The sequence below is a fragment of the Arachis ipaensis genome, chromosome B7, assembly GCF_059453495.1.
Source record: "Arachis ipaensis isolate K30076 ecotype BB chromosome B7, ASM5945349v1, whole genome shotgun sequence".
Classification (NCBI taxonomy): domain Eukaryota; kingdom Viridiplantae; phylum Streptophyta; class Magnoliopsida; order Fabales; family Fabaceae; genus Arachis; species Arachis ipaensis.
This window is the reverse complement of record NC_142442.1, coordinates 45,617,374-45,629,573: the sequence shown is the minus strand read 5'-3', so window position 1 is coordinate 45,629,573 and position 12,200 is coordinate 45,617,374. Positions and strand designations below refer to the sequence as shown.

Sequence of the window (12,200 nt, the reverse complement as noted above, 5' to 3'; positions counted from 1 at the left end):
TAATTCTTTTGTTGATTGATAATTAGAGATTGCTAATTGATTTGAATGCCTCTAAAGCTAGTCTTTCCTTTAGGAGTTGATTAGGTCTTGAGGAATCAAATTGATTCATCCACTTGACTTTCCTCCATGGTTAGAGGTTAACTAAGTGGGAGCAATGAACAATTCTCATCACAATTGAGGAGGATAAATAGGATAGGATTTCTAGTTCTCATATCTTGCTAAGAGCTTTGTCAATTGTTAGTTATTTTCTTTGCCAATTATATTTCTTGCACAAAATCTTAAAACCCCAAAATAACTCACAACCAATAACAAACCACTTCATTGCAATTCCTAGGGAGAACGACCCGAGGTTCGAATACTTCGGTTTATAAATTTAGGGGTTTGTTTTAGTGACAAACAACTTTTTGCATGAAAGGATTCTTGATCGGTTTGGAAACTATACTTTACGACGAGACTTCATTAGCTAAATTCTAAACCGTTAAGAATTCGTTCATCAAAATGGCACCTCCCCACACTTAAACCTTAGCATGTCCTCATGCTAAAATAAGAAGGAACTAAGGAGTATGACAGTTATTAAATGCAACTAAACTATATGAGTCCTATCTATATGCGAATACCTAAAGCAAATGGAAATGCTTAGTTCAAACAAATCAATTCCCAAGAGACATGTATAAGCACAATAGCTAGGCAATAGGAATTAAGCCCAAACCACAATTGTATTGAATTATCAAAAACAAATCAAAAGAGTCCAAGCTTGCAAGAATATAAATAATATGGGTGAACACATGTACTTGAACTTTTGAACCCTCACCGGATGTGTATCCGCTCTATTCACTCAAGTGTTTAGGGTCGATTCTCTCAATTCTCCCCTAATCATGCTTTCCAAGATTTGTTTTTCTTCTAACAATCGACATACATTTCATGCATGCATACAAGTATCATGAGGTCTTTTCTTTAGGTTGTAATGGGGTTAGGGTCAAGGTAGGATGCATATATGGTCAAGTGAGCTTGAAGTTTGAATCTTTGATAAGCTTAGACTTCCTACCTAACCTATGACATCCTATACAATTAAGTTCTAACCTAACTACCCATTCTTCACTTTTCCACATACTCATGCATTTTCTTTTTCATTTCGCAACACTTATGCATTGAGTTTATTGGACCTTGCTTTGGGGCATTTTGTCCCCTTTTTATTATTTTTTTTCTTCTTTTTTTTCTTTTTTCTATTTTTTTCTTTTCCATATTATTTTTCTTTTCTTTTTCTTTTTCTTTTGTTTTTCTTATTTTTTTTTCTTTTTATATACAAGAGCATCAATGCATAAGGTTTTACATTTGATCAATACATGAGTATGTACCCAATTCCCAATATTTTCAATAACAATACAAAATACCCTTTTATTCACCCAATGTCCCAAGGTTCCCACACTTGAATGATACTCACACACACTAGCCTAAGCTAATCAAAGATCCAAATAAGGAACAATTATTGTTTTTCACTTAAAGGCTTGTAATGTGCTAAAATAAGAACAAGTGGGTTAAGCGTAGGCTCAAATTTGGCTAACAAAGAAAGATAAAAGGTAGGCTATATGGGCGAGTGAGCTAATGAAATGATGGCCTCAATCATATAAATGCATGAATACACAAAATAATGGGTATAAAGAATCAAACAAATCAAAGATTCCAATCATAGAAAGAGAATAATGCACACAAGAAGGAAAATAAGTGGCTATAAGATGTAACCACCCCATTAGGCTCAAATCTCACTTGCTTGTGTTCTTAGCTTAAAAACATGATCCACAATATATATAATTCAAGCAAGTTCTATGAAAAATTTTCACTCAAATCAATTGAGGTGCCCTATAGATAGAAATCCTTGAAAATTTTCATTATTTTGACTAAGCTTATTGTGTATACATATGCAAAAATAAGAAAATGAAAGTAAAAATCCTAAAAACCTAAAATGAAATACAAAAGTGTTGGGATTAGAAATTTGTCACCCAAAATCGCCGACCGGTCGGACGACCTCCCCACACTTAAAAGTTTGCACCGTCCTCGGTGCACTCAAAGATGAGCAAGGGGGTACGGCGAATCTCCAGATTGTTGCATGTTCTTTCTTCCGCTTCCATGTGTGCTTGTGGTGCATTGTTTATGAAAAACAAAAATATAACACCATAAGATGAGAAGATATAAAAGCAAAGAAGCATACATTGTTGGAATGAGGTAGATCACTAGAAATGAGTGAGTGAATTAGTGTGACATGAATGACAAATAAGTGTGTGAATTCTAAATTGCGCGGTTTAGAACACACATTAGTATAAAGAGCTATGTCACAAAAGAAGCATGTACTGTACTCATTCTAGTGTGCTTGAGATGCTTTAAGTAAGCTTGTAAGGTAAGACAAGCATTAGAGAAGCATGAAAGCATTCAAGTCAAACATATGGATGGATATAATCATGAAATACAATGCATTAAGGTAAATGCTCAACATCATCCATCAAGAGATTGCCTAATCAAAGAATACGGTTCAAATCACATAGTGGCCAAATCATGCAATTCAAGAAGAGTTACAAACTCGAAGGCAATTCTCATCACTTGGTATTTTCAAAAGGTAAGCATGAAAAATTCAAAACCAAGTAGTAAAATATAACCTCAATCATAGAATCCAACAAAGATTATCTAAAAACATTCATGCTAAAATAGCATTTAGGCAATAAGGGATATAGCAATGTATAGTAAACAAAGTCAATACTCCAACACGTATGATGAAAAGAGAGAAAATAAAATGAAAACTAAACTAAAACTAACTAATCAACTAACTAACTAACTAATTAACTAACTAACTAACTAACAACCAACTAAAATGAAGTGTTGGATGAGGGGTAGTAGGAGGGAAGAAGAAAGGAGAAGGAAAGAATTGGAAAGAGGAGAAGAAAAGAAAAGTGGATAGGAGAAAGAAATCCGCGCGTACGCACACATGGTGCGCGCGCGTCGTTGGCTTATTTCGACAGTGACGCGTACGCGTCGTGTGCGCGTGTGCGCAAGTGGGGTTTGTGCCAGAGGCACAACGTTGGCGCGGCGCAGGCACAACTCTCTGGAAAATGTATGGAGGTTGGAACTTCTCAATCCGCGCGTACGCACGCATGGCGCGCGCGCGTGGATGGTCGAAAATGCTGGAAGTGCGCGTACGCGCCATGTACGCGTACACGTGGATGGTGCTCTGTTTTTCAAAAAAAATTTCTATGTTTTTGCACCAATCCAAGCATTCCAAACCTCCAAACAGCTACCAAAACACCATAAAACCTTATTTAACATACTTAAACTACCAAACATACTCAACTAACTAAACAAAACATGAAATTAAACTAATTCTACCAATATATACAAAAGAGAAAATGAAAGGATTTTACCATGGTGGGTTGTCTCCCACCTAGCACTTTTGTTTATTGTCCTTAAGTTGGACTTATGGGGAGCTCCTCATCAAGGTGGCTTGTGCTTGTATTCATCTTGGAACTCCCACCAATGCTTGGTTCTCCATTGTGCCCCAAGATTCTTCATGGATTGAGCCAAGTCTTGATGGAGTTCTTCACAAGCTTGGGGCTCCCAAAGTTGATCCTCTTCTTATAATCCGGGATCCCACACTTTGTTTTCACACCCGTCTTGAGGTTGATCATCATTATTAGTCCAACCGGGTGGTGAGTAAGGTGAATTCTCTATATAGTGGCCAATAATCCTCCTAGACCCATCTATTTGAGCACTACTCCAACCTTTATATCTCATGTTTGATGCATCAACCATAATGAGCCTTTATTTGCAACGCCAACCACGAAACATCTTTCGCTTACGCTTCATCCCACAAAGGATCCTAAGTTGACCATCCGTTTCAAGCAAGCCATACTCAAGTGGGACAATAAAGCTAATAGAAATGAATTTTACCCACTCAAGTGAAGGAGTAGATGGCCACCTAGGCAAAGATGCTTCCAAAGATCTTGACAAAGCATAACCAACCCCCGTTCTTTTATTTCTAGGGACTTCCACCTCTTCACAAGATTTCTCTAATTCAATCCTTTGTTCATTAATAATCAAACTATCTAAGCCTTTTCCCTTAATCAAACTATAATTGGGAGGGTGAAAGGAGTTTACCTCCACAACCTTTTCAAATGCACCGGGAGAAGGTTCTTCAAGTTCAAAGGATTCTCCACTACTAGGACTTGATGTTTGCTCTTTATTGCCATAGGAACTCAATTCTTGCTCTATCTCATCCAAGTCTTCATATGGAATATGCCTTGGAAGGTGTGCACTTTCCTCCCTAGCATCAATTTCAATCATCTTGGAGGGGTTTTCTTCAACTCTATGTTCCCATGGAGGCTCCGCATCTCCTAAGTCTTCTACCACTTCTTCCTTGTCTTCAACAATTAGAGTTTCCTCCAATTGTTCCAATACAAAGCAACTTCCCTCATTTCCCACCGGAGTTTCCAATCTCTCCTTCATACTATGTTCTTCATTTGATTCTCCACATGTAGCCATGGGAGTTCCTTGAGTGTTCAAGCATTGGGAGGCTAATTGATTTGTTACCGCATCCAAGGTGGCCATGAAATTTTACACATCCCTTTTCATCTCTTCTTGCCTTTGAACAAGAACACCGAGGATGTTATCCATTGGAGGTTGGGGTGGACGGAAGGATTCATCATTTTGGGGGAAGGGTTCATAGTAGGAAGGTGGTTCTTCTTGGTAGAGTTATGGTGGTTCTATGTTTTTCACTCTTTCCACTTGTTGCACAACACACTCCATGGTTGCTTGAAATTGATCCAATGCTTCCTTGAGACGATCCCTTGACTCTTGTTCCTCTTGGATAATATGATTAGGATCATGTGGCTCTTGGATCAATGGATATGAGTATTCTTCCATGGGAGGTTGTGGTGGAAAGTAGTATTCATCTTGTGGTTGAAAATTTTCATATATTGGAGGTGGTTCATCTTGGTAATAATGTGGAGGAGGTGGCTCTTGAAAATGTTGATGTTGGCGTGGTGGTGGCTCTATGTGTGGTTCATATTGCTCATATGGTTGTTGGTAGGATGGATATGGATTAGGGTCATATGAAGATGGTTGGTAAGAAGGGGCTTGTGAGTATGGTTGGGAGTTATGTTGAGGATATGCTTCATAGGCATATGGTGGTGGTTCTTGAAAGTCACAAGGTGATTCACCATAGCCATTGGATTGATATGCATCATAGAATGGCTCTTCTTCATAGTGCATTGGTGGGGGTTGTTGCCATGAAGATTGATCATATGCATATGGCTCCTTCCACCTTTTGTCATCCCATTCTTGATACACATCTTCATTATAGTCCTCATTTCCTACAACATGTTGATAACCAAACTCATAGCCAAGGTGAGAATTCATGATAGCAAGAAGAAAATGAAAACAAAATCAAATAAGAAGCGAGAAAATTAAATCCTAAAACTAGTAAGAGCTAACAAAAGCAAACATATTCACAGTATTCACATATATACAATAACCAATAACATAACACCATTGCAAATTCCCCGGCAACGGCGCCATTTTGATGAATGAATTCTTGATCGGTTTGGAAACTATACTTTACGACGAGACTTCATTAGCTAAATTCTAAACCGTCAAGAATTCGTTCATCACCGCCAAAGTTGGTCAAAAATCAGTTTTTACCAAAAAACAGAAATCACCAATTATTCCAATGTTCACAAGCCAAATTCATTTCCACTCATCCAAATGACCACAACCCAACCACATTCACATGATTACACTCAACCAAAACCAAACCTACCTCATTTACACAATTCAATTTAATTTCGTCACCTTCCACTCCTAAATTCCTAATTTTTTATTATTCCACATTCCTCCCATTTATTCACACACTCAATATTCAATATCCATTCAATCTCATATGACATCACACAATACGCGTATCACTTACGTTCCTTACCTCTTTCCGGCCTCTGGCCCAAGATTCACAGCCTCCGGCCCAAATTCACAATTTAAATGCATATTTCACAAATAAATATTCATTATCCAATTTATCAAATTCTCAACACACCAAACATACAAATTCACACAATTCTCAACCCAATCATTAATTTATATTACATATCAACTATACATATTAGTACCAACCATTTACACAATCCAAACTTAATCCTAGGGGCATCTAGCCTAGAAAATCTCATCACACCACACGGTACTTAAATAAAACTTAAACCGTACCTCTTGTAGCCAAACCAATTGAGCCTCTTCTTGGAAGTCTCTACCAACTCTTAGCTCCAAGCCTCACCAGAGCCCCACAAGCAATATCAATCTTCCAATTGTGCACCAAAATCACCCAATACTCTAACTGACATAATCAATTTTCACACTTATAATCAACCTAGGGTTCATAAAATTTATAAATCACAAGGGTTAGAGGGTTCCTTACCTTAACCCACGAAATTAGTTGATGGAACTCACCAATGGCTCATACTAGAGCACTCCTAAACAACCAAAATCATAAGATTTCCTCAAAACCCAAACTATATTCAAATTTAAAGAGAAAAATAAAAACTGGGCAGAGGACAGTGGAATACTCACAAAAAAACTTAGATATAATTGTAGAGGATGAGAAGAGCGACGCGTGGCCGCAAATGGCTCACCAATCGGAATTCTGGAGAGAAAGTTTTGATGATTTGAAGCCATAGTACCGGACAGATTGCAGCCGGTACTGCCGGTCAAATTTCCAGTGCGCATTTTTATTCAGAAAACTATGTTTTCCGACTCAGAAAAATTCACTGAGTCCAAATATCATATTTAAATTATCAACTTCCAATTGCTAAATTTTCTAATCATATTCGCTCCTATTTAATTTATTATTTAATTAATTATGGTTTGACCGGGTTTTACATGAGCTATGTATGGTTTTCAAATTTTTCAAAACTGAAAAAAAAAATATCAAATGAACACAAACATCTGGGCTGGTTCTATTTTTATAGTGCTAAAACACATTCCGGTACTGAAATCCGAAAAATCTTTAAGAGATTCATCTGCTTCTCACGTTCCATGAATAGTCGGCACATTGAAGAATATCCAGAGAGGCATTTAGGGAATCGCTCCGATTCTATCTCTGTTCGTTCCGTTTGAAATAACAATATGCAATGGTGGTGTGGGAGGACGTTGACCAAATGAATAAAAAAAAGGGATCAAGAATTCTCGCTATTTCTTAGATTCATGGACCCAATTCAATTCAGCGGGATTTCGAGTATTTAGTACTCGTTTTCGCTTTTGTTTTTTATCCCAGATACCTCTAGGATGTGTACCTATCATATCTCGAGTATCAAGTAATTAGAATGTGTTTTTAATATGATTTTGGGCATAATATCCAAGATATAATATATTATGCATATCAATAAATATTATATTGTTTATATATTTTGATAAATTTCATATTTACTTAATTTAAATAAAAAATCCTAGATGAATTATGAATGCAACACCCTAACTTTTAGCACCTCATGATCGTACTAAAAGTTCGAGCGCTACTTACCTCTATTCCTTTAATTATATACTATGTTTATTTAATATTGAACTTTCGCAAATACGAACTGAAACTTTAATTAAGAAAATAGAAAATTTTATTTTTAATCACTTAATCACAATAGTATATATATTCGCATAGCTTTATATACATAGACTTATTCAAGAATCCTCAGTTACAAGTCCTACCTCTCTAAAAAGACCAAAATAATAAACAACGAAGGAAAAATAAATTCTAACAACTCAACTCGTAAACATAATCTTCTATGCTCCTGTAGCTCCGCATTAAACCTTCGCACCTGTAGCTGAAAGGGGTGGAAATAGGGGATAAGAACTGGAGAGTTTTTAGTAGGGTTGGGGTAATTAGTTAGGTTCATTATCCAAATTTAAAACTTATATTTTTCTTATAGAAAATTTTGCACAAAACAACACTCCATACCTTTCATCCTGATCCTACCAATCACGGCTTCTAGCCCATCTCAAATCAACTCGGCCTCTGGCCCAAAATAAATCAATTCGGCCTCTGGCCCAAATTAAATCAACATCAAAACTCAATCACAAAACAGAATCAATCATAAGCACAAACAATGCAAGACAAACACAATCAGAGAGCAATTACAGCAAGTACAACAAATAACAATTAGATAGAAATCATTAGATAGGCAAACCAAAATACTTAAGCATACCCAAACAAAGCAAACAAATGCAGTATGATGGGCGGTTACTTTGCCAGAACCCGATACACCCGGTAGCTAACCCGGATATCGTCCTCTTGAAAACTAGTGGGCGGTACACCACCACGAACCCCACCATTGCGAGCGGTACACCACCACGAACTTTGAAAGATCTTCAATTGGAAAAACAACACACACATGGGAGGTAAATAACCACGATCCCCACAAACACATTCACAACCCATGGGAGGTAAACAACCATGATCCCCATGTCCATCGCGACACTGGACAAGTGGTACATCACCACGATCCTTGCCAGGTCAAAACTCACATTCGAAACCATAATCGTTTAAAATCTTGACTTGGAGCAAGTGGGACTAAGCCACAACTCTTGCATACTGCCCAGGTCTTTCCAAATATCAAAATCTCTCTTTAAAAAATAATTTAAATTTATTTCTCTTTCATCAAACTCCTGTTCTTGATAAATTGAATTCAAACATAATACTTTTTTCGATAAAATTCAAAACATAATCATTTCTTTAATAATTCAAAATTAGCTAATATAATTCTTAAAGCTTTTGAAAATCCATTTTGACTCCCAACATAATCAAAACACCCCAGCTAGTTGCTCATACATAACCGAATCAAAATCTCAAGCAAACAACAATAATTCAACAATAATTAAACATAAACTCATTCAAACTCAAACAATAATTAATCAAACTAACATTCACTTATCAAATTCATATTTAATTATTATAAAATTACCAAATCCTACCTCCATACGAAATCAAAGCAATGAAAGCTCTAGAGAAACTTTCTGACTGAGCTGCTAAAGAGAAAAATGTCAAAAATCGTATGTGCCTCCTAGAACTCCAATTGTCCGAACTCAAGGGAAAGAGGAGCTACGTTACCACCAATTTCTAGCAGAGAAAAGTAATGTCAATGTGTAGAAGAGGAGAATACGAACACTTTTATCGGATTAGATTTTGGTTTGGAGTTATGAAACTCAAAAAATTGAAGCTTGAAGGTCACGATTCTATGGAGGTATCCATGGTTTCACGTTTTCTCTCTCTTTGTTCTTTCTTGACTTCGGTGGTATTGAATGAATAATAATAATTAAAGGTTGATTGATGAGGAATGATTATTTGAAAGCTTATGAGATGTCATGATTATACATATATACATATGCATCATGCCACGTTTTCAATTTTCCTTCTTTTGCTTCCTAGAGGCTTTGGCCAGACAGGAAATCAAAATAATTTTTAATTAATAATTTAAACTAATAGAATAAGTCATAATTAAATTAAAATTCAATAATCATAAAAATATATTTAATTATTTTTGGTAAAAATAATTTTTTTGAAAATAAAATATTAATAAATATAATGACTCATAAATAATTAATTATTTAATTTTCAAAAATTCAGGGTGTTACAATGAACACCATCACTATATACGTAATTTACATATACGTATTATTCTTTTGTAGAACATATCCTCCAAATCATATGAAAATTAAAAAGTAAACTACTATTTCTATTCATAAAAGTTGAAAACGCTGACATTTCTACCTATAGTAGATGAAAATTATCATTTATATCAATAAAAGAATGGCTTTGCAAGCAAAATTACCCAAACTCTAAATAATTCAATAAAATTTTTAGATAATCCTCTAATCCCACCACTACACTAGCGCTCATCCTGCATTCACCACCACTGCCTTCTTTTTCATAGTCATCATCATTACCACCAATACCTCAGATTTTTTTTTTAGATTCAATAACGTCAAATTCTTCAAATTCAACAACAACCACAAAAAATTCAATTTTTTTTAAACAAAAAGAGTGAAAACATTCATCAAATTTAGGGACAAAAAAACGAGAGAGATACAGAGAAGGTTGTCTCCTTGAGAGACGATGCTATTGCTAGACCCAACGACCCTTTTCATTCTCTTTTACAACAAAGACAGAGTCATGGAAGAGCATGGAAAAAGCGGTTGCAGCAGCAGCGACGTAGGAAGGGAAGTAGCTCGGTGGTGGCTTTTTTCAATCGTGACGGAAACCATTGCAGAAGAATTTCTGTCATTGCCATCTCCTTGCGATCTTCACCCCGCAGAGTCATGGCAGAGCATGGAAAAGGTGGTCACAACTGTAACACCCTACCACACAAAGTCTTATGCTATAGTCATAAAACTGAGGTGGCGAGGTATTACGACCTCTAAAATAAAATGTATATACGTAGAATAATTGAAAGAATGTAATATACGTGGAGTCTTGAAGGAATAGCTAAAGCAAAATCGCCAAATTTAAAAGCACAACATTCAGGATGTAAGATTACTTGCATACAAAGAAAGCTAAGGTTCACAAACACACACACACACACACACACACACACATATATAAAGGCAAGAGTAGAAGATCAAGAGTACAAAATATCAAGCTCTGAACTCAGCCTGCAAAGCTAAGGCTGGCCCAAGAATAGTCATATAAATACATATAAGGAACCATAACCCAAAATACATAAAAGTAACCCTAGTTCTCCATAAACTTCTATGAGGTGCAACAGTAAAGCATATATATACATAGAGAGAGTCTATACATATAGATATAACAAAGTGGAATAAAATATAAAATTCCAAAGCCCACCTCGCTGCAGAGAACTCCAAACGCCTAGCGAGGTGCCTCTCGACCTGCATCTAAAAAACACAAATATCCATATGGAATGAGAACCGAGGGTTCTTAGCATGGTAAAGGTGTCGCATACATAAGATATAAGGTCCTGGGAAAGCTAGAGGCAATCCTAGAACGCCGACACTCATATTATAAAGCTTAAAGAACTAAAATAGAAACCATAAGTCAGGGTGGTCCTCTAAGGATTTCTATCTCAACTAAAACTTAAACCTAACCATCAATCCTCCTCCTTTCTTCCAATCCTCCAACACTAGAGAACTGCACAGACAACCAAGCAGACAATAACAAACACAGGTAGAATACAAGTATTGCAGGTAGCAAATATAACAATTAACATGGTAAGTTCACTTAAGCATTCCCAAATAATGCACAAACAACCAATTCAAACAATATGCATATGATGCATGCCTGCCCTATGGCTGATGAGTCTCATCTGTCGGTTATCAAGCCAACCCGACAAGTCCGGCTGCTAAACCCTGGACTGTCCCTCGACGCGCATCCCCAAGAGTCTATGCATAGCTTTTTTTCATTCATATATATATATCTTTTTGCTCATTAGGGGATATCCTTCCCGAAAATTTATACGTGCCCGGTCACCCTTATGTCGTAGGATCAACAGAGTATCAAGTCCCAACCTGGAACACGTGGTGGCAAGCCACGGTACTTTACCCAGGGAAACTCGTATCTCAGATAACATAAGCGCATAAGCCTCATTTAATTCATATTCATTCATAATCATTTCATAATCATTCATTATAGCCATAACATCACTTATACCCCATATATTTACACTTTTTTATACATAATTCATTATAACCCGGAGCAAGTGGGATGAACCACACCCTTGCATCTACCCGAGGAGCCTCTATACTAACCAACCTGGAGCAAGTGGGGCGAAACCACAACCCTTGAGTCTACCCAGGAGGTACATTCTCATATGCCCAGGAGGAACAAAGGAGGGGATCTTAACCTCCCACCATCTCGCTAGGGGAGATTTTACAATACCAGGAGAAATAAAGAAGGGGATCCACACCTTCCACCATCTCCTGGGGTCGCACTTTCAAGAAAGAGTGCTCAGATGAAATATTCATTCCTTTCTTTAATCAGCCTTGTAATATAAGAAGTGTGTGTGTGTGTGTGTGTGTGTGTGTGTGTGTGTGTGTGTGTGTAAAGAAAAAAATAGTAATACTAGAATCCCGATGAAGGAATAAAAGCTCATTATTGCATAAAGCGGAATTACAACACGCAAAGCATTCACACACGATAACTAAATGCATAAGCACGAACAGGACAAGAC

The 12,200-nt window shown here is 36.7% G+C and overlaps 1 pseudogene; it reads right to left on the bottom strand.

Moving 5' to 3' along the window:
* Window positions 1-3,477: 3,477 nt before the first annotated feature.
* LOC148551008 (uncharacterized) lies at window positions 3,478-5,400 on the bottom strand (annotated as a pseudogene).
* Between the last annotated feature and the right edge of the window lie 6,800 nt (window positions 5,401-12,200).